The following is a 23,854-nucleotide window of genomic DNA, read 5'->3' as shown; positions in this document are numbered from 1 at the left end:
ATGTTTATCTCTTGTAGGAAGCTTTGAATGTCTCATACAATGAGTTCTAAGATGAACACAAATTCTTGACAGGCAAATAATCAAACCAAAGTCTTGGGAAAGTTTCTGTCTGTTCTTATGACCTTAAAACATAAGGGATAGATGAGTTTATCCCTTTTGGAATGGCTTGATCATCTGTTTGGCTTTTTTTTCTCCTTCAAGGGGTTGATGAAAAAAAATATTTTATTTGTTTCCCTGGAGGAAGTCTATTTTTATACACAGAATCAGTTAAGAAGTCAAATTTTATATTAAGTTTTTAAGTTTGGGCTAATATGATACATCAACAGGGGACAATACTTAAGTTGGCTTTCTATATTAGTAGGAATTCCTTTACTCTTAAATTGAATTGAAGACCTGCCTGAGAATAAATCCTACCATGGAGAGCCAGAGAATTTGCTTTAGATAAGTGTGGGATTTATATGGGTTTTGTTGTTGACCTACATTATAGAGTTCATGCTGTCTCTTTAAAAGATACTCAGTGATTCATAAATTTCCTTCAGGGAATCTTTGCCCTCATCTTCTTCAAAGACATATCTATCTATGCAGAATAGTAAATCCCCTTGGTGGAATAAATAGTTGAATTATATGCCCTAGCATAAAATGACAAAATTACCAGTTCTAATTACCCACTCACCTTCTGAAAATAAGACATCCTTAACTGGCAGGTCATATTGATTAATTTCTCGTAAAATATTTACAGAAAAAAGTTTTTTGTTAGATCATTTAAAAGGCACAACAAAACCAACAAATAATGAAAGATCTATCCATGCTGATAATCAGTATCTAGAGCTCTTTTCATGGTGAGTTTTCTCTTGACAGAATGGCTCTAATTAGTTCAATATATGTAAGAATTGTTTATGAAGGTGTCCTGTCTATCTCCTTTTTTTGAAGCAGAGCAGAGTTTGGCTAAGAGCATGTAAAACAGTTCCAATAGGATAAATGAATGTTATTACAAAGCAAAAGAGATCAATGAGAATACTATTTCTTTTCAAAGAAAAGGATGTGACTTTAGAAGAACTTTGGTCAGCGACTTTCGTTTAATCCTGTGAAAAAGCGATCCAGGCTGGATGCTCCAGACTAAGCAAACTATATTAAGAGTTGATACTCCAGTTAGAAAAATGTCTCTCAAAATGCTTCTAGAAGCAGTCCTACAGCAAAGAGATAAACTGTAGCACACTGTTTTCACTCTAGTTGACTGTCGTCTCCAGGTGCCTAAACTGATCAGAAAAAATTAGATGTTTATCCAGGTGGAGAAGGGTGTTCTTGCCATTGTCATGGTTTGAGATACCCCAAAATCCAATTCCCCAGCTCCATTGCCCCTCCCACATCTCAACCCAATGTGAGATGGGTTTTTCCAGACAAAACACACCAGACTCAGAGTGGGGGGAAAGGGAATATATTACAATGACTGTACAAATAGATACTACAATACATTATACACAACCTTAGCTATCTCTACTATGACATGTAGTATTTACAATGGATCAGATCTCTTCTCCCCTCCAAATAAAAGTCCAGGAGGGAAGAAGGACAGATTCCTTCCAGTCTCTCAGGACAGCAGCTTCTTCAGAGTAGCAGTCACTAAGTAGCAGCATCTTCTAAGGCAGCAGGTTCTCTCTCTCTCTTCTGTCTCTTGCAGCAGCTGATAGCTGGAACTCTGCCAGTACACACGAGGGGGAATCCAAGCCCCTCGCAGCCCCGTCGTCAACCAACCGAGGGGTCTTTCGTGGTCTTCATAACCCCAGACAAAGGTCGTTTCACCACGTCATATCACGAAGCACATGGGGTCTTCGTGACGGTCTGGTATCTTCAGAAGATTCAAGCTCCTTGCAGGGCCTCTGTGCCCTGTCTCAGGCTGCGAGCTTCTTTGTAGCTTGCAGCAAGGGAGGGCCTCAAGGCCAACCTCCCACACTCCGTCCTGGCTGAGCTCTCAGGACGACCGAGCTTCTTAGCTTCTCTCTCTCTCTCTCTCCGCTGCTGCATGTACTTCAGGGCTCCTCTCAAAATAGGAGTCCATCTATAGGAGTTTTGGGGGGTCTGGTATCAGTTCTTACCCCCAGAACTCTGTAGAGCTCTGCTGCTGACTCTCTCTTCCTCGGCTCTCCTTCCAGGAGTTCTTTCTCTGGTGCTGCATGTCTCTGTTGCTCCATCTTATCTCTTCTGGCTCTCTGCCACCGTTTCTCTGGTCAGTGCAAGCTGCTGCTTTCTCCAGCCACTGCCCACGGCCACTGCCCACGATGGAGAAAACATCTCCCAGCATAACTATAGACACCTAGCCCAGCATTATGCTGTTCCAGGTCCCCACAGGCCCCAGCTGGGGCTGGGGGCCAAAGCCCCCCTGTGGGGCTCAGAGCCCCTTCCTCGTGGCTCACAACATGGCCACCTTCTTCTAAACTAAAAAAACCTACAACTCTTCTCTTCCATTTGGTTGTGGTATGTTTACATTTTTGCAGGAGCGCTCATTGGACAGAATTTCAAAACTTCCAGGGGTTTCCACCCCTTGGGGTCTACCACTTTTCTTATCCTCTGGGGGAAAACAAAGTCCAAACCACTACAGCCATGCAGTCAGTCCTTGACAAACCACCTAAGCAACTGTAGCCTTTTTCCTTCATAGGAAAACTATAGTTTACTTTTTTATATATATTCTCTAGAAGCAACATATTGTCCTCAATAGGACACAACTAGGTGAGCTTTGCTGGAGCAGTTTCAGAAATAAATTTAGTCCTCAAAATGTCACAATGACATGTTCTTGCCACAGAAATGGAAATAGGACCTGAGGGGAAAAGACGAAATGTTCCCCCTGAAATAAAGCTAGGTAGTTATCTGGTGCACTATCATGCAGGCATCCTTACCTCTCACAAAAAAAAAAAACACCAAAACCACCTTGGAATTAAATCTTCACACATGAGCAATGAAATAACTAAATGACTAAAAAAACAAATAGAAATATACAGCTTTGGCAACTTCCTATTCAGTAGAGAGAAAACCATTTTCTTTTTTTAATTGTAATCTACTAAAAATTTTATAAACTCAAATAAAGCATGTCTATTGATGCCTACGATTTTCTTTAGACAGCACCCTTCAAATATAGATTACACTTAATAGTCAGTTCTGATGCAGAGCCAGTCCTTTGACTTTGTATATCAGCTGGTGAAAATAGGCAAAAATAAATATAAACTCTAGTGAAGTGTATAGGAAGAGAGTGTAACTAGAAAACAAGTAACCAACCATCTATTCTGCTGGTACTGAATGTCCCCCAGGTGAAAACAAATGGAAATGAAGACAACAGTGTTTTTCATTATTATAGAAGAGGCATTTACCTTGTAACTGTACAATGGAAACAAAAAATATAAAAGCACAAAGAAAACAAATTTATTTTGATAAAAGTTAAGAAATACTAATTTTCTGAAGCTTTTCTTCTATGGCATCTCTTAAGTGATGGAAGAGCAGAGTTCATGATGTTCTAAAGATATTTCCAAAAGTCACACATCTTTCTTCAGCAACCCAGGACCTGCCAGCTGCTGCCCAGGTGCTGGAGCCCAGCCCGGTGCCCAGGCTGGAGACACGGATGCCACTTTCCCCCTTGCAGTTTCAACCTGTCTGTAAGTGCACACAGAGACGAAAAATATTCAATCAATTGTTTTTTATTTCTTGCAATAAAACACTTTCAAGTGCTCTTACTGTTACAGAAAAGCTTTCACAAATAAGAACAACAAGCACCAAGGTTGGTTAGTAGTTTGGTTAATCTTTAATTTAAGGGGGAGGGGATTTTATGAAGTCTTTACCCGATTTTATATGAGCTGACATGGGAAGAGGAATTTGTCATGAGGCTTCTTGGTTGAATCAATCTACTAGTATGCAATTTTTATAACATAGCATAAACAAAAATTATGTTGATTATCACTTTTTTCAGTGTAGCTCTTTACGCTGACAAGAATCGAGTCAAGATATATGTTTATTCTCATTCCTCCTCATACACATTCGTACAATCCTTTTTTTTCTACAGAATGTCAAACTCAGATTTTATTTTCAATCATTCAGTGTTATAAATGCCATATGAACCATTATTTAAATCAAATAAAGCATTATGTTAGCATCAGATACAGAGATTTGACACAATTAATCCTGCAGTTCTATTACCTTACTGTGACATTATGCTATCACATTTAACCTCCATCTTTCTTTCTCCGAATCAAATCATTTAAACCCTTCTATCATTTCACTGAATAAAGTCCTTTACCCCATCCTCCTCACCAATGAAAACTTGATTTATTATCTAAATTTTGTCTACTTCTGAAATACCACTTTAAAATGTTACATGCAGTATTTAATGTATGGATGAATTATGACATAATAATGAAACTGTAACATTTTCTGTATTACTGTATGACATTTGTCTCTTTCTTAACAATGTCAACATCCTGTTCATGCTTTCAATCAGTCTTGTTCACTCAATAGGGTTTTTCAATGGCCTATTGTGGTGTTTCCATTTTCTCTACAAAGGATACAATCCCATCATTATGTCTGAGTGATTTAACTTGTTAGTGTCAATGTACACAGACTGTTGGCTCATGTTATTGTAAGTGACCTATTCCACTGTGGAGCACTTCATTTATTTGTAAAGTATATTTCAGTCGATATTAGCATGTTTTTTTCAATGGTGGCTATACACACAAAAAATTTACAGTATTCATGCTTAGCTGTTCTAATATTTCAATTTAGAATTTTAAAAAAATAGCTATTCATATTCATATTGATATTCAGAATCTGCCTCAGGTAGAATTATAGTCTAGAGATGTAATTGCAATTCTGCTCTAACTCAATTTTCTCGCCAGGCCAAGGAACAAGCATATCTCATCTATATTTTAAAAACAAACATTAAAGAATCATTTAAAACATTCCTGGTTTTAAGCTGGGGCATTAAAATTGGTATTTGTCCAATGTGTTAACTTAGGAAAATATGAGAGTAAAATTGTCTGAATTTTATGACTCTCCATCTACTTTCTGTTCTTTTGTGCAAGTCCTTCTTAAATGCTTAAATCATACCTTAAAAAGGTGTGTTCAATTTAGCTACAATCAAGAATAAGAATTAAGTAATAGTTTTTAAAGAATGTTTTTAAAAGTGGATCATAAATAACATTTATTTTTCCAAATTTAAAATGGATAGAGAAAATAATAACCACTTACGATATCAAAATAACCTATCTCAAAGGCTGTTCTTTACTAAGTATCAAGAATCTATTCAGTTACATATTTGCAATATTTTAAAAAATTATACCTAAAGTGAAATGAATAACATTTTTATTGATGTTAAAATAGTAATTAAGGCAACAGCTTCCTTTCATTGATAACAGCATGATTGCAGGGGCATTGGATTAGATGATTTCCAGAGATCCTTTCCAACAGTAACAATTCTGTTATTTCATGATTCTGTATTTGAAACAAAAAGCTAGCCACAAGCTTTTTTTACAGCTGCAGGAATAGATATAGAGAACCACATATTGATAAAGATCCTGCTATAGCTTGAACAGAAAAGTTAAATGAGTCAGTTTTAATTCATACTTTGGTTTTATGTCAGGAAAAAAATCCTGTTTAAATGTATAAATTTGTTTAAGAATTTATTATATTTTATTAAAGTAAGTTCATATCTTTAAAAGATCTTGGATTGAAATTATGATTGAAGAAATACTCTGACACAGGAGAATAGAATCATCAAATTTGGAAGAGACCTTCAAGATCGTCTAGTCCAACTATCAATGTAGCACCACTACAATCACCCCTAAACCATATCCTCACATGCCACATCTAGATACCTCTTGAACACTTTCAGGGATGATGACTCCATCACATCCCTGGGCAGCTTTTTCCCATGCCTAACCACTCTTTCAGTGAAACATTTTTTCTAATATCTAATCTGAACCTTCCTTGTCACAACTTAAGGTCATTTCCTTTCATCCTTTCACTTCAGACATGGCAGAAGAGACTGAACCCCACTTTACTACAACCTCCTTTCAGGTAGGTGTAGAGAGCAATGGGGTCCCCCTGAACCTCCTCTTCTCCAGACTAGGCAACCCTAGTTCCCTCAATCCCTCCTCATAAAATATATTTTCTAAACTGTCACCAGCTCCATCGCCCTTCTCTGGACATGTTCCAGCACCTCAGTGTGCTTGTAGTGAGGGGTTAAAAACTAAATACAGGCTTTAAGATGCGACCTCACCAGTGATGAGTCCAGTGGGACAATCACTTCCGTAGTCCTGCTGGCCACATTATTTTTGATACAGGCCAGAATGCCATTGGCCGCCTTGGCCACCTGAGTGCACTGCTGGCTCTTGTTCAGCTGTCTGTCAGTCAGCACCCCCAAGTCACTTTCTGCTGAGCAGCATTCAAGCTACTCTTCCCCAGCCCTGGAGTGCTGCATGGGGTTGCTGCAATATATGTGCAGGACCCTACACTTTGCCTTATTGAACCTCATGCAGTTGTCCTGAGCCCATCGATCCAGCCTGTCCGGAGCCCACTGAAGAGCCTTCCTACTATCCCGCAGACCAACACTCCCACTAAGATGGTATTGTCTGCAAACTTACTAGGAACTTGCTGTTTGACATTTTCATCAATGATTTGAACTTATTCAAATCATCGATAAAGACGTTAAACAGGACCAGGCCCAATATTGAGCCTTACAGAACACCAGTAATGACTGGTTGCCTCCTGGATTTAGTTCCATTCACCACCAGTCTCTGGGCCAGTTTTTCGTGTAGCAAAGGGCACACCAATCTAAGCTATGAGAAACCAGTTACTCCATGGGAATCCTGTGGGAGACAGTGTCAGATGCTTTACTGAAGTCTAGACAGAAAATATCCACAGTCCTTCTCTCATGTCATACTCTTGATGTTACAGAAGAAAGCTATCATATGTAGTAGCCTTAAATATCTACCTGTTCCTAACTATATTAGCATGTGGAATGCAGAAAACAAATTTTATTTAAAACATTCTTACAATGCTTCTTTCCATTCTCTTGCTGCAGAAAATTGTCCTAAACCAGACTCAAAAGGTTAGTTTTCTTTGAAACTCAGCCTAAATCCATGACATATTTTAATTTTTCTCTTCATATGAGCTAAAGTGGAAGTTCAAGTTTCTAAGCAATATCTTTGTCTGCCCAACCCATGTGTTTCAGAATCCATTTCAAATATATTTTTCTCTTTTCTTTGTTTTATGTTAAAAAAATTTAAAATGTTCATGACACATGCCAGAATGTGATCAATATCTGGCCACTGTCTATAGAGGACCTGCTTAAATACCTGCAGACAAATTAAAACTTGTTCCATCTGATTAATCATGGCTTGTCATCTTATGTCACTCCAAGATGCAAATGATACTGGCAATTCCTACCAATTTAACTTAAGAGAGCACAGCTTTTGCAGCAAATTTGAAGATAAAATTGCTACAGTTTTACATAATCCCCAAACTACGTGTGTAGTTTGTTTTAGTTCCAGCACAATCTTCAGTCTTCAGCACCATCTGTGCTGTGAATTACCAGTCTGATTTGTGCTTTTAGCCTGCCTACCAGTCTAAGAGGAGAGGAGAGGCAGTGTGTATAGAACTGAATAAGGTCTTAGACATGGTTATTTTAACTTGTTGAGTATCAAAGCCTGAATAGTGATGAAGACTGTGCTTGCACATTCAATTTTGTTTCAAGTTAGATGTGTCTTATTTGGAGAAAGATTTACAATTACATGGAATTTTCATTAATATTTGTTGGTCTCTGTGAAACTCTTCTTCAGAGAGAGGACAGTGGTAAAGCAGCAGAAGTATCCAGGTTTCAGTGCTATGCTGTCAATCCATGTTATCAGACTTGACATATTTACCATTGTGTCAAGTCTGGAACAGGACTGCTATTTTTTTAGTGCAGCTAGGAATAACATTGTCATACACACTAAAGTAAGTTATTTTCCCTCCAAGTGACCGTCTGTTAACACAATATTGGAAAATGCCCATATTTTAATAACAATAATATTTAATGGCACTGTAGTTGAGTAAAAGACCATGTGGGAGATGGCAAAATGGACAAAACAAATATGTCAAGTATTGGACTTGTCTCTGGAGGTAGCAATAAGATAACTAATTATTTCTGATTTTTAAGGGTACACAGGCTGAGAATGGTCCAAGGTCAGACAGGAAGCAATTTGGCATCTGGCAGAGAGACAGATAAAAGTGTTAACAGATCAGTTTTATTTCTTAGCTTTAAGATTGTATAAGAGTGTTCTCCAATGGGTGGGGCTTGATGACTTCGGTCGTACATGAATTACATGTTCCATGTTCTCCTTCATATGTATCCTAAGGGCTGTGTAAATTAATATGTTAATGAGTCTTAGTGAGAATCTTGGTCAGAATTTATAGTTAACAAAAAGGTATAATAAACATTTGGTCCTCCTCCAAGTACCGAGAAGGCAGTAAAGGTTCTTTGACTTTCATGAGAAGGTCTTTGCTTCTCATGCTTTAGTGAAGCAGATCTATAATAAGGCTTGTTTTTTGCAATGAAGGGAGTGTGGCTGTTGGCTGGTACACAGGTGCTGTGTTCCTCTCCGCCTCACTGAAACAATATCAGGTTGTGAGACCACCACCTCACTCCAGATATCATTCAGTTTTTAGGCCTTGCTTGAGCCCAGTGCAAGATAAGCAAAGGACCTAACTCCTGTTTTTATCAACCAACCTCACCAATACTTCACTGTCTTCAAACAACACTGTACAATTCTGGCGATTTACGACAAGGAGTAATACTTTGAAATGGTAGAACCAAAATGATAGCATTCAGAGTTACTGTTTTCCTTGCTTTTTAAGTTGTACTAAAGTTGCTTTTGGGGAAGAACCCAAAGATTCATCTCTTGTAATGTGAACATCTAATGTAAGAGAAACTATTTTTAAAATGCTTTCTTTCAGTCTAAACACACTGCATAGTTTCACTATATGTGTCTGATTTAAAATGTGAGATGAAAACTTCCAGCAATAAATACAAAAGTTTTGTGAGACATTTATATGTGAAGATAGTTATAAGCCAGTTAATAGCATTTGATAAATGTTGCATCTTCCATTATTTTATCTACAAGTACAGCTCTTGTGGTTTTGTTTTAAGGGTCACTGGACTTTGATTCACACAAGGGTGAGAGAACAGATTGGGCTTGAATTGTCCTTGTCATCACAAAGTTGGGACCTACCAAGTCAGGTTCTCGTTTGGTTTAGTTACCAAAAGGACAAATGGAAAAGAATCCTGTCTTTCATCCTGTCTGGCATTAGAGACTGAGGAGTAGAAACATTTTACTGAAATTCTCACTAAGAATTATGGGCAATGCAAGTACTTCTTCCATGAGTTCTGCAGTCAATAGATTTTTATCCAAAGGTGTGCTCTTCCTCCTCTGTTAGGCATGAACTTTCAGAAGGGAACTCCACAAGGAAGACATACATTTCTTCAGACATCAGTATGTCTGAAGACTGATCTCCTATAAGGTTATACTGATTATTTATTGACTTTGTTTCATTTGATGTGTACAATCCGTACAAACCTAACAAGAATTGAAACCAATCCCATAAAATAGAGGCTTTCTCTACACAAAATGGAGGTTCCTTGTTTGAGTTATCTGGATCTCTTTCCAGAAGAACTGATGTTTGCTTGATAGGAAGCCTCTATTTAAGATCATTGCCTTGCTGGAATTGGGTGTTTAGATTTCAGTAATGTAATATCAAAATGCAGCGAGATAAATATGGCCATATATTTCCCTTTTGATCACAAGCCACTTTACACTAACTAACTAAGCAGTAAAATGAAAATATTTTCACTTTCTTCACTGAGGATTTATTGTATTCAAAATCCCCAACACATTAACAACTTGGTTATCAGGTTCTGGATCTGAAATAAGAGAAGAAAAAAGTTGGATTTTTTTCACTATTTTTCAACATTTCATTCTTGACACATCTTACCATGCAATGGAAATTCAAGATGGATTCCATGATCTCCATGCATTTGAAGTAGAATGCATTTCTTATTCCAGAAAATATGATTCTGTATTTTTGGAGAGCATTTATCTTATCTAAATCTGAAGAATTTAGATTTGCTGTGAAGACTGAATAATTAATCTCTTTCATGGACCATTGAAAAACAATTAAGTTGATTATTCAGATCCTTCTATAATAGTTTGCACTTCTTTTTTTTTCTTTTTCCCTAATACTTCACTCACTAGAAAGATGCCAATATTTAGCTACAGTCACAAAATGGGCCTGTGGCATTATTTAATCATTTGAAGGGAAAAACTCAAAAAGGTTGCTATAAAGATTACTTTTTTAGAAAAACAAATTAGATTCTACATAATTTTAAAAGTGAAAAAATATAAAGGATTAGGGATCAAAGGGTTGTTTGGTAAGTATGAACAGATAGAAGAAATTCATATTAGAGAACATGCAAAGAAAAACAATCTTATTAGCAGATGATTTTTTTTCCCCTGAATATCATCATCAGAGCAATCTGTTGTTTTTTTTAGAAAAAAACATGTACAGATGGAAGAAGTCACATGAAACATCTATTTTCCAAGCACCCACTCAAAAAATACCAAGGCTGTACCATGACAATAAGTCACTGAAATTCCAAAATAGCCATCATCATGGCTAGGTTTTGTGAACAAAGATTTGAGTCCAAAATAGTAGTGAGATGATAAAAGGGCTAATGAGGAATAGAAAACCACAGGAAAATCCAAGGATGCAAAACTATTCCCAAGAAACTCTCATACTATCCTGTGTATTTCATTGGATATGAAAGCACTACTGTTTAATACCACCTAATTACAATACTGCAAAGCCAGCAGAATTAAATCAAGAGCAACTTCCTGAAGTGGGAGATATCACTACTCCCACTACATTGCAGGGCATGGTGATGGGGCTTTGGGTTTAAATGGGTCTAAAGTCAACTCTTTTTCTTCATCTCTGCTTCATCCCCAAGAACCTGCATCTGCTGTTTCCAGATTCCAGTCCTCACTCAGGATTGCCATTAAGGCTTCTCCTCTTTCTGCATTCACATCTCAGAGTGTTCAGTGATTTCTGGAACCATCATGGCTGCCATCTCTATCAAGTATGAAGCCTGTTGATCATCCCTTGTGGCAGATTCTCAGCAGCAATAGGTTTTCTTCTGTTTGTAACCATCTAAGCAATTTCTAAATATTAGCCTTCTGCCCATCTTGACATGCAGTCATTAGCCAACACAGACAAACTGATCACCTGTTTTCCTCATACTATTACCTCTATTATTTTACAAAACATCTTCCACAGTGATATTAGACCTATCTGATTTTCATCCCAAGGAAGAGGACTGTGGATTTTCACAGACAATTCTTTTCATAGTCTACATACACATTAGTTCAAATACAGCTCCTGAGCATGAAGTAATGATATACTATAAGAACAGACTAAAGTAATTGCACATTCTGGTCATAAAATCCAAGAGTACATGATCAAAAAGTGAAACAGGTAGTGTTTACATGATATCATCCATGTTTATCTTGGAGATGAATCAGGACCCCTTGATTTAAAAAAAAGCAAATATATCTTCTTATGGCAACATTCACTCAGAATTCAATTCCACCAGAATTTAATTAAAGTTGTTTCATTTCTCTGAAATCTTTCAACTCAATTGGTATAAACTGTCTGACAAAGCAAACATGACTCCTAGAGGAGAAGTCAGCAGAAGATGATAATTAACATGTTGGGGCAAGGTTTTACTTCTCACAGAGGAACTCAGGAACTACAACTTCTCTTACACCCTGTGATATTCAGGATGCATGGTGCTACCTGACTCCCGATCTTGATTTCCAGGATCAGTAGCAGCACAGATAAGGAACATTATGCTATGAAGTTTTTCCATTCTATCAACGTAGGGCAGGAAATTCAGTAAAGATGTACAGGAGGTCTGTTGCAAATGAAAACAGAAAAATCTGGCTAGATGATATGCTTCCAAAAATGTCTCAGCGGAGACTCACTGAACTGCAGTAAAAAATGCCCTGAGGCTCTGTCTCACTGAACATAATCTATTCTAGGATTACAAGACCTCTTTTTTGTATTAATCATTAATAGATGAAGCGTCACTACAGGAACCAGGAGACTAATACAGAAAGTAAGACTAGGAGTGAGGGACAAAAAGGGTCACTAATGTATTTATTTAGAAAAACAGAGTTAGGAAAAGGGGCCAGATCTGGCACAGGTAATAGGACTGAAAAGCCACAAGAAAGAATTGGATGGAGAGTTCATGGAGACACTGTGGTGAAATCTCAAAGGTAGCTTTCTGGTTGGATATCCTCTATATCAATTCTGGGGGAATGTTTTCTCATCCAAATTCAAGATGAGTGTTCTTCTGCATCACTTTTTTTTTCCCAGAACATCATTGCATTCTTGTTCTTGTCATCCAGTTCTATGCTTTTTCTATTGTGTCTGCACAAAGATCATAAACTTTGTGAATTTTTTACATTTTATATTTCTTGATATTTTTCTCTAGCTGTATTTATGCTGCTTTACATAATTAAATTTAATTAATTTGATCTTGTTCAGGATCTTTGATCCTAAATAATTTCATGGAGAACTTGTCCCCTAATTCATCTAAAATGAGCTAATAATCTTCTTTCAAATCCATTTTAAGATAAGTTGTATAACTTGTTATAATTAAGCTTTTATCCAACTGTTCTGAAGTCTTATTTCAAGACGTGTTACATAGGGGTTAGTAGTATCTTTCATAAGGCTGAGCTAGAAACTAACATTTAATTTTTTTAACTGTAGAAACACCAGCCTTAAGCACACCTTTCACTTTCACTTCTGACATTTCTCACCTACCTGTTTTAACATTTTCTGAGATACCAGCAATAACTTGAGAAAAACAATTTCTTGCTTCAAAGCTACTTGAATTTTCTGGTTTGTACTCCATGGCTACACATCGCACCACAGTCACCTAAAGAAAGCAGGAAAATAGGAACTCTAGGGATCAATTACCTAATAAACCCTCTGCAACTGTACTCTTTCCGGGCTACATTTATTCATTCTGCCCTGAGAAACTATCTTCCTGTTTACTAGAGTGACTGGTGGGCTTTAAGTATTCTGTTTTTGAGAGTATTGACAACAGAAGGAATAAATGTTATCATATATGTAGAATACAAAATGTTTACATGCTTTACCTGGAGCGGAAAATGTTTACAAAATTGTTGGCTTCCGAGGATTTCATATAACGTGGGAGGGATTTTTTGTCTTCCTTTAGATTTCCAAAGGGTTCTAACTCTTGGAAAAATACATCTGTTTTTTGGTTTTTTTTTTTAGCATTGGTAATTATCACTAACTTTTCTCTGAATGGTTTTATATCTTTTTGCCATTAAGAGTGTACATCCATATAAAAAGATTCGTTGGATACAGAGAAGCACGTGCTTATTGAAATTGATTTTACATAGTTAACACCTGAAATGTCTTTTAAAGGAAATGTCTTTTAAAGGAAATGTCTTTTGAAGAGTGGGACAGTTAAACTGTAGGAGGAATGAGATGAGGTCTTAAAGGTAAAATCTGATTATGTATCAGGGAATTATGCAATACTAGGGAGACATACAAATAATAACATTAGGGATATTATTAAAATAACAGAAAATAACAAAATAAAAACAAACACAGTAAAATAAGCAAGCAGTGTCCCAGTTGTGTCACTATTATTCCTTCCTATTGAAAACCTGATAGATTATGGGAGCAGTGGAAATAAAAATGTTTGCTATTTCTAGAGAGACTAGCAAATTATGATATTTTGTTAGAAAATCTATTTCTGACAAATGATATCAGAAATATATATCAGTATATTCTGATACATTAGTAAGATACCAGTAAATATATTTACCACGTATAATCTAATCGTTAAGTGTACATCTTGTCAGAGAAGTCGAATTTCAAACAGAGCTAAATAATGTTAAATACATGACATATTCTTGTGACAAGAATGACTATATGATCAGAATTTTTTCTGAGCAGGGACCAAAGAAAACTGCAAAACAATTAAGTCTGTAAAGACAAATATTAAAAGGGACTTAAGCACTTCTATATAAATAAAGAATATCCGATACATTTGAGACGGGAACATCCTTTAAAATGAGGGAAGAACATACTTTTGTGTATTCCAAAACCAGTTTGTAGAACTCTGCTTGCTTTTAGATGTCATTCAGAAAGTCACTTGGTACAAATTAATAAGTAAGTAGACCTCCATCAGCTTTCTAGACATGAGGGATCAGATAGTCATCAGTTTTCTAGGCACAAGAATTTTTCTGTTAGGAAGAATGAATTTGGGGGGAGAGTTGTTTAGTTACCTCGGAGGGTTGTCAGTGATGTGGGTTTTTTTTATTTTTCACAGAAGATACCTAATTATTATAATTTAGAACAGTTAAGAAGTTCCTATGCCATATTTTGGAGCAGTGTGCAAGAACTACCAAGTTAGATTCATGTCAAACTCTCGCAATTGTACATTTTATTGCAACACAATTCATAGCTGGGATCCTGAATGTTGTAGTAGACTAAGCTCAAAATCTTGTCCATGAACAAACACATCCTGCACCTGTGTAAAGCCACAAATTTATTGTTGCTGTAATTGAAATAGTCTAATTCAAGAATAATTATTAGGCTAGATATAATTGTTATTAAAAAAAATGCAGTTAGAATTCTTATACACTCACTTAGTTTCTCCATCTTTTGCTGACGTTAATGTTCTTGCTTTTTATGTTCCTCTGAGTGCTAAGGCTGGTGGTATCATTAAGCTAATGGTGGTGAGTATTACAGGGAAAGTACTCCCAAAATTCAAGGCAAGACAGAAAAGGAAACAGAACTACTGAACCCCCTGTACAGTGCAATAGGTGGGGCTGGGAAATCCTATGAAACTTAAGACGTATCATGCAATTGTGAATGGAAGGTTTAAATGTGTTTGCTACTATCAGGACTTCATCTATTAATACCGTTCTGTGCACAACTCCAAGCAGACATATTAAAGAAAATAAATTCAGAATTGAATAAATGCAAAGAAGAGTTGACTGGAACAAACACCAAAGGAAGATTTCAAAGGAAAAATCATATCTTATGAACTTCACTTTTATGGGTAGGTTAGTAGAGAAACAATAGGCTTGCATGGCAGAATATTTTGCTTTGTCATGTGAACAGATTAAAACTCTCATGTTCAAGATAACTGTGTTAAAGAATTGTTATTTTTTTTTCCCTCTGTTTTGTTTTAGTTTTTGCTGTTCCAGAAAAAGTCATGGGTCTTGTTGTCTTGAGGCAAATGGTACTCTCTCTTTGAAAGAAAATTATAGGTCTTGGCAGACTATTGATCATAAGAAAATGATGCCATGCCTTTGAGAGTTATGAAAGGGTCTCCAACTAGCTACTGCAAACTAGCATTGTTGTAGGATCTTTGTGGTTCCTAGCTGCACTGTCGTCTCAAAGTCTCATAAACATAACTAAAACTACAATTTATTTAGTTCTTCTCGAGTTGTTTCAAAGGGTCTTATTATGTGCTTTCCCCCTTGGAGCATTAATTCATCCGTTCAGTTCATCAGAGCTGCAACACTGAGAGGGAGCACAATTACATACTACCACAAATTGCTTATGTACTTTTAGAAAAGAGGATGCCCTTTCAATTTGTTTAAGATAGAATGGATTGATTAGTGTCTCAGAGAATTTCTTAAATATTTATGACAACGTTTTTTTCTATTACTAAAATGTAAATAGTGAGTTTATTAAGAGATAATGTGATTTACTTGCAGGCATTTGGATAATAATCAGCTAAAGTGCCTTGCCCTGCTACTGTTCATTTTTTGGTTCAAAACTGCACAAAGTAAGCTTAAGCAACATATTTGCTCTCATAATTAAACAGCCCATGCTGATTGTGTCTGTTAAATAACAGACACTCTTCTACTTAGAAGAGTACTTTCTGCTTAGTAAGGCCTCTGTTGCCCTTTTGACTAATATGAATCACTTTCCTTGATATTGGTAGGATTTTACCCACAGGGGTCAATTCATATGAAGGATTGTGCTTTACCTATGTGCTCAAAGCTGTGCTCAGGTCCCCTCAAGGGATGCCCAGCCCTTTAACTGGCAGCACAGTAGGAACATGTGCTCAGAGAACTAAGCTCAAATCTTGAGTGCCAAACTGACCATGCAGTTCAATTGTTATGGGGCTCCTCAGCTTTGCTGTGAAACAGTTTTTTCAAAACAAGTCCGGTATTGAAGTATAAACTCAATACAGTGTCAGCATGAATTCGTTAGTGCCACTTGGGGTCAGAGCTGGGCATCTTTTAGACCTTTTATTTAGAAACATAAATATACATATTGGGTTTTGTAGATATACTTGAGTTCCAATGGAAAAACTAAATATTTACTGTTTTCTTGATGCAGAAGTTGCACTTTTTTTTACCTATAGACAATATGCTTATGGTATTTACATTCTCTGAAAGATGTATTAATAATGATGCATTAATAAGATTTTTAATGTCTTAGCATCATTATTAATTAATAAGTAACTAGAGATATAGGAAAAAATATGTAGAACCTGAAAGTGAAAAAAGTGGGAAAAAAAAAGAATGATAAATAATGAGAGAGGCAGGAGGGAAGGAAGGAAGGAAGGAAGGAAGGAAGGAAGGAAGGAAGGAAGGAAGGAAGGAAGGAAGGAAGGAAGGAAGGAAGGAAGGAAGGAAGGAAGGAAGGAAGGAAGGAAGGAAGGAAGGAAGGAAGGAAAAGATTTTTGTAGATGTGTTTAACCTGTGATGATCCTCAGAGGAGAGAAAGTAATTGAAACTTTTGACAATGAATAGAGATTCAAGCATTCCCTCTTTAGATGTGCAAAAGAATACATGAAACTTTGTTTGTTTACCAGCTTTTGATGAAGTGGTGTTTCTTTAAGCTAGTTGACTGGTTATCAGTCATCACTGTTCCACTGCAAATAATTTAAATGGGAGACATAATATAGACCTATGGCTGTCTGAAAAAGCAGCTTTATATGGAGCTTTTTGGGTTTTTTTTCATTTTTCTTAACACAGATGGGGGTCAGATAAGGAAAACATTGTATTCTTTCTCTCCAGCTCAGAGGAAGGACTGAGCCCTTGCTAGGATGTTTTTTCTTAGAGCTTCATTTTTTTCTCTGCATCATTTATTCCCACTGTTTACTGATTTTCGGTCCATAATGCTTTGCCATTTTATGATAGAAGTTTGCTAAATTACATATCACGAGTGTTAAATCCAAGACTTCTTTTAAGATTTGTTTTCAAAGTTGCTTTTTGTTCTGTTTTTTTTCTCCTCTATTTCTTCTGTTTAAATCTAGGCATGTTTCAAATTTGATAAGCATTTTAATATTTCATTCCTTTTTTACTGGTTCTTGCAAAATATTTTGTATAATACCCTAAAATAAATAGAATTTTTTCAAAACCTTATTTTTAAAATGTGTCAAATTTGATTACTTTTTTTCAAATATATCTTGCCCTATTTTAAATGCTTATTCTTCTCTTTCTTTCCTTTCTAATGTTTTTTGTATTTGCTTTTGAAAAGGGTCGCTTGGGATAAACTATGTTGTTGGGTTTCTTTTAAAGTTTTACAGAAATACTATGGACAAGGGCTGTAACTCCAGGTGAATACCACAACCACCTCCAGACTCATGGTCTCTACATATGCTTTTTCACTTGGTTTCTGGGTATGCATGGAATTTGTGTATGCAACTAGGAAGACTACTAAGTGCCTACCAACCTAGCAGTAAAACAAGGACTCTGGGACAAAACACAGAATGTTTTCAATTTAGATAAGTTCATGCACCTTCTTTAAAGAAATTGAGACTACCAACTATTGTTCTATTTCTCAAAAGAAGGAAGGTCCATCAAGCTGTTGTTATGAAAATTGCTTCCTTCTGCATGGTATATGATGATCAGACCTATGTGAAGCTTTCAAGCTAAACTCTTATCTCAGAAATGCATTAGAACTTTTGGAAATGAAATAACTGTAATTCTCTAAAAGTCCTCCCTCCCTCTGCATACCCACTTTTTATTGGTAAGCTGTAGTTTGGATATAACATCTTTATTTCAGTTTTGAAATAGATATTTCATTAGAAAACCAGATAGATCTGATTTTATAAGCAGTATATTGTACATTTGTACTTGTTCTCTAGACAAAAAAAAAAACCATAAAAAATAAACTAATAAACCAGAGCAAAAAAAACCCAAATGAAACAACAACAATAACAACAATACTGCAAACCCATAGTTCAGTGGAAGATTTAGACAAAACTTTTCTGTTGCAATGGCCTATGGAGTAATGCTTGCATCTTGTACAATTAATTGTACTTCAGAAACAGACTTCATCATTTAATGGTGTCTTTTCTTGCAGTCTTTGATAGAGTTGGGAATCAAAAAATTAATGCCAATCACGTAAGTTTCTGTTTATTTCTTTTGTTGTTGCTGTTTCTTTTCTCAGATGAGTTCTGTTTAATATCTGCCTGAATAAACCTGACTGACATGGTTTTATTTACAGTTCTAAAATTACCCTGGACTAAAGTGGACAAGCAATCTAAGTGGTCAGAATGAATACTGCACACTTTACAATTTGTGTTGCTGCAAGCAAGCAATTTAGGTGCTAAGATAGCTTCTAGGTCAAGATTTGTTTTTCTCTGTTGTCAGGAAATCTTAATGAAGGAGCAGTAGAAAAAAATCTTTGCATGTGAATTTGCAGTGCAGGCAAGACAATGTATACAACACCCCTCTATCTGAACAGTCATTTATTACTATGGTACCAAAGAGGACTAAAGAAATCACAGAGGCTGGAGATGCTTTTCATTATTTCTTTTCTTTCTATCAGACATCTTCTATTAGATTAAATAGAATCTTCTCCAAAAACCAATTTACCAATCAGAAAATTGTGTTACAATTTAATATGTTGTTTTTCCTCAATTAACTCATTTTTTACCCTATTTTGTGCATTATTTTAAAGGTCTTAATCAAATTTGTATGAATCCTAGAAAAGTGAATAAGTGAATGTATTGGATCTGGCTGAGCTGGAGTTCGTTTCCCCACAGTAGCCCTCACAGTGCTGTGCTTTGCATTGGCAGCTAGAAGGGTGTTGATAACACACCGGTGTTTTGGCTACTGCTGAGCAGGGCAGGCACAGCATCAGCTCTGTAACATTCCTTCCTCAGTTGAGGGCGAGATCCTGTGAGGGGACCCAAGTAGGCCAGCTGACCCACACTGGCCAAGGGGATATTCCATATCATATGACGTCAGCTCAGACATAAAAGCTAAGGCAAGGAGCAGGAAGGGGGGCATTCACTGTGTCCAATTGTTGCCTGCTGAGGAACCATCACACATGCTGAAGCCCTGCTTCGCGGGAGTGGCTGACCATCACCGCTCATGGGAAGTAGAGAATAAATCCTACTATCTTTTGTTTCTCTTCTGCGCGTGCAAGCTTTGCTTTACTTTTTGCTTTAAATAAACTGCCTTATCCCAACCCATGAGTGGTTTTTCCACCTTACTCTCTCCCCTCTCTGGCTGGGAAGGGGAGCAATAGAGTGGCTGGGTGGGCACCTGGCATTCAGCCAGGGTCAACCCACCACAGAGAAATAAGAAATTTTCCCTTTATTCCTATCTTCCACTGAAGCCAAACCGCTAGAAAGATAGAACTCTGTGTAAAAACTACCACTTAACTCTGGTGTGATTTTTTTATTCAGCAATTAATGTTGCCTCATATTTTTCCAGCTGGTGTTTACACTAAGATACAGAACCAGTAATTTTGGCACTACACCCAATGTCAAAATGTCATCATACAAAGAATCACCCACTCTGCCACAGAGGTTCGTGACAAAATGAGGTTAACTATTTCAGGGCCTGCATAGGGCTCTTGTTTCACTTACAATCTCTCTAGTGGGAACCAGGCTGTCAGAAGCATCTTGAAAACTATTTTTCGACATGTCTCTTACTCAAAAAGAAGTTTTCAAATAGCAGAGGAAAATGAATTTAAAGAAGCACTGACAATATTAATTTAGCTACCCCAAGGGAGGGTTGTCATGCAGTTTCTTTAGCTGTCTCACTAGTGTCAGGCATGGTGATCCTCCTCTCAACCCCTTGGGGATTCAGTGGGTCTAAGAGAAGATGAGAAATGGTAAAGAATAAAGTGCTATCTTTGACAATTTGCAACTCAGAATTAATTTAATCTTATTTCCCTTATTCTATGAAAGCAGAGCAGAAGGCTGCCACTAAGAAGGTAAAGCCCTTTTGTCTACCTGTAAAATGCTGAGCATGTGTTCTAGTATGTGTTGCTATTCCAGTTATCATTTTGGATTGAAAATGCAGGAATAACTGAATTTCCTCAAACTCTTTATTTACTTGTAATTTAATTTTATGTCTTTAATTTTCTTAAAGGTAGTAATGAAGTATTTGGTTACAGGAGTTTGTGATTCAGCAGTTTTATAGAGCTGGAAGGAATAAATAATTAGTTTTGAGAAACTGGTAATTCTAGATGCAAAAGCAAGATGCCTGTGTAACCTCATCATTATTTGGCACTCATGACTGTTGGCAAAAACTTGCTTACTTGCCAAGAGGTTTGAGGCTCTCTCTTTTGTAGTTCATAAGTGTGAAGAGACAAGAGAATATATCTGGACCGGAAATAATTTCAGAAAGTTCCATTATATGCATTGTCCTCTGTGCTCTGGTGGTCTGCCCAAAGAATCTGTGGACCAGTTAATCCAACTCAGAGCTGGATTAATTCTAAACACTGAACATAATACTCCTCTGTCACTGAAAGGCTCATTTTTGATCCAAAAGAGTCAAGGAAAATGCTCCATGGCAATGGAGATGCTCATTATAGGGAAGTGTTTCTCCCTTGTTGCTTGGCTGAAACGTGATACATGGAAACTGAATCTTGCACATTCAGGCCACATTCTTGCTAAATTATTCATTTTCATTACAAAAGTTTGATCTCATAATTTTTTTCTTACTAATTTTTTCTACATTTTTTGTTGATAAATACATCTACAATAACACTGTTTGCAGCAATATAGTTCTTAAAGTCAAGGGGTTTTGTCTTCAAAGGTTCTCTGCATATTCTGTCTGCACAGGGAGAGTATGAATATCTCTTGAAAGAGGTGAGCATCTGTGACATGATTACACTTGTTTTCAGTAATACTTTCAAAAGCACAGTAATAATACCTCTCTGTATAACTAGGTTCTGTCAAGTACTATTATAAATTTTAAACCTAAGGTGTTCAAAGGGGTTTTTGTTGGGTTTGAGGATTTTTTTGGTATATGTATTATTTCTCAAAAATTATGAAATATGTCTAAACTAGTGGGCAACCAACGAAAGCATCCTATAAATTTGTATACCAAAGGTGCCATATATAAATAATTAGAAATATTTTTCTTTTTTTTTTTAATTACCAGATACTCTAATAGAAACAAAGCAGAACTCCTACTGAAGTGGTTTTGCAGTCATCATAAAACATAGTCTGAGAAATTAGAATGTAGCAGCATTTTGGGGATGTTTGTCTGGAATTGAGGCGTCTAGAAATATTAAGTAGTGCTTTTCATTTCAGCAAAGGGCAAGGACTAATTTGCATTCTTCTATGGTTCTTCCTACGAGCAGATCAACAAAGCAGTGTTGGCTTCAGTCCTGACAATTCTGGCCCATGGCCTCACTTCCCTGGCTGCATGGTGTGTGACTCATGCATTTATAAAGTGTATGAGGGATAAAGGGATTCATCCTGCACCCATTGACTTCAGTGGGACAGTATCAAACACAAAGACTCATTGAAACTCAATGGGACTTAGAATTCTAAGTAGAGCTATACAAAAAACTGATTCTTTGGCTGTGGCGCTGAACTTTTTAATTAGGTAAGAAAGAGGAAAAAGTGGGATGGTTAGAAACATATCTGTGTTAATTTTCACAGAAATATCAAAGGTAAATAAAGCATTGCATTAACCCTAGATACAATTCTCTTTGTACATGAGGAAAGAAAACCATTATTTTTTAGTAATTTTAAAAGCTTCAAATGGAAAAGTATATTTAAAAAAGATAAATATTTTCCTTTAAAATGTTGATATGAAACCCTCAATTAAAAAAAGTTATCTTTTTTGCTGAATCTGTTGATTAATAGTTTCAGTCTCTCCAGATTTCATCTTTTTAAAACAGATAGTTTATGGAAGAGTAGATTACTCAGACTCTTCATACAAAATTACATTATCTGGTTGGGAAGTACAGGTTTGTTTCCATAGTGCAGATAACTTGCTTTGAGGTAAGGGTTTGTCCTTCTTCCAGTGTAGTCCCCTCCCTCAGATATTTCTGTTCTTACCACATAACTGACTTCTGAAGATGTTACTGAATTGTCCCACCTTTTTAAAAAAAAGCATTAACAGATTTCATCTTAACTAATACCTCAGGTTGTAAATTATGCTCATTCAGGATCTATCTCAGAGAAAAGTGATCAGCCTACAAAACAATCAAGGTGAAAGAACCCAGGAAAAGACTGAGGACGAATTGGAGACATGGTGACTTGTACTCTAACTGGATTTTGAACAGCATATTTTTTGTGAGTCAGAGTCATTGGACAGGCATTTTAAAGATATTTAATTAAATTTTGCCATTCATTACAGTGGGATGTACCTACATACATCCACAGTCTGGTCTTCAGACAGCACAGGTCTACATAGCCCTGTAATTTAAATATCTTAAATATTTGACTCTAGTTGACCTAAGTATTTTGTTCTAGCTTAGAATTGTCTCCCTCCCCATTTCTTTCTCCCTCTCCAAGCTTCTTGTGTCGGAAAAAAATTAGGGCTTGCAACTGCTCATCAGACTGGATGGATTAATCTACAGGAGTAAAGGTTTTTTTATGTTTTAAAGTCACCTCTGCCACATTTTTCTTGGTAGTTGCGCTCATATATTACTCCTTCGAAAGATAAAAGAACAGAGAGTTGGTATCTGGATGCTCAGGACCTTATCACAATCTCCTTGTAAAATTAAAATCAGTCAACTATGAACTAAAAGCTCTAAAAGAAGAAGACAAAACACTATCTGTAATTTGTTATACAGATTTAGGTTAGACATTTGACAAGGCATTTCCCAAGGGATATAAAAAAGATACTACGAAGTTTATGAACTGACTTGGAACATCCTTATAGAGATTCTCTCTTTTCAAGCTAAAACTCTGATATAAAGCTCTGATTTCAGAGTGTATTAGATGAAGAGGTAAAGTGTTAAGGGACATGTGGTATATTACTAATTTTAAACAAAGCTTTAATAAAAACAAGCACTCAAATACATTATTTAACTCCTTCTTATAACTAATTTCAAAACAATATAAGAACAATTATTAAAAAAATAATTCTTTCATACTGTAATTTTTGTATGAAATTTTAAACAGTTAAAGACTGCTTACTACGGATGAATTTCTACGTAATGGCAAATTAACTACTCACATGATTAAGCAATCTGCTCAAAGTTCTCACTGATTTCTGAAGTGCTAATAAGACTGAATTGCTCAAATCCAGGAAAGAAATTAAGAGATGTGAAATGTTAATTAGATGAAGAAACAGAACTAAAAGGAGAAGCAGTAGGAAATAGGGATTAAACATGAATAGATAAACATTTCAACTGGGAATTAAAAAAAAAAAGAGAAATAGTTACAAACTAACAATATATAAATTGATTGCACCTATGTTACTGTAGAATATAAGATCGTACTTTGAGGTATGTTGCTAAGATAGCACTATGACTTCTTATTTACTATAAATTTTGGAAATATTTGAGATGT

The sequence above is a fragment of the Chiroxiphia lanceolata genome, chromosome 2 (assembly GCF_009829145.1).
Source record: "Chiroxiphia lanceolata isolate bChiLan1 chromosome 2, bChiLan1.pri, whole genome shotgun sequence".
In the NCBI taxonomy this organism is placed as follows: Eukaryota; Metazoa; Chordata; class Aves; order Passeriformes; family Pipridae; genus Chiroxiphia; species Chiroxiphia lanceolata.
This window is presented reverse-complemented; position numbering follows the sequence as displayed.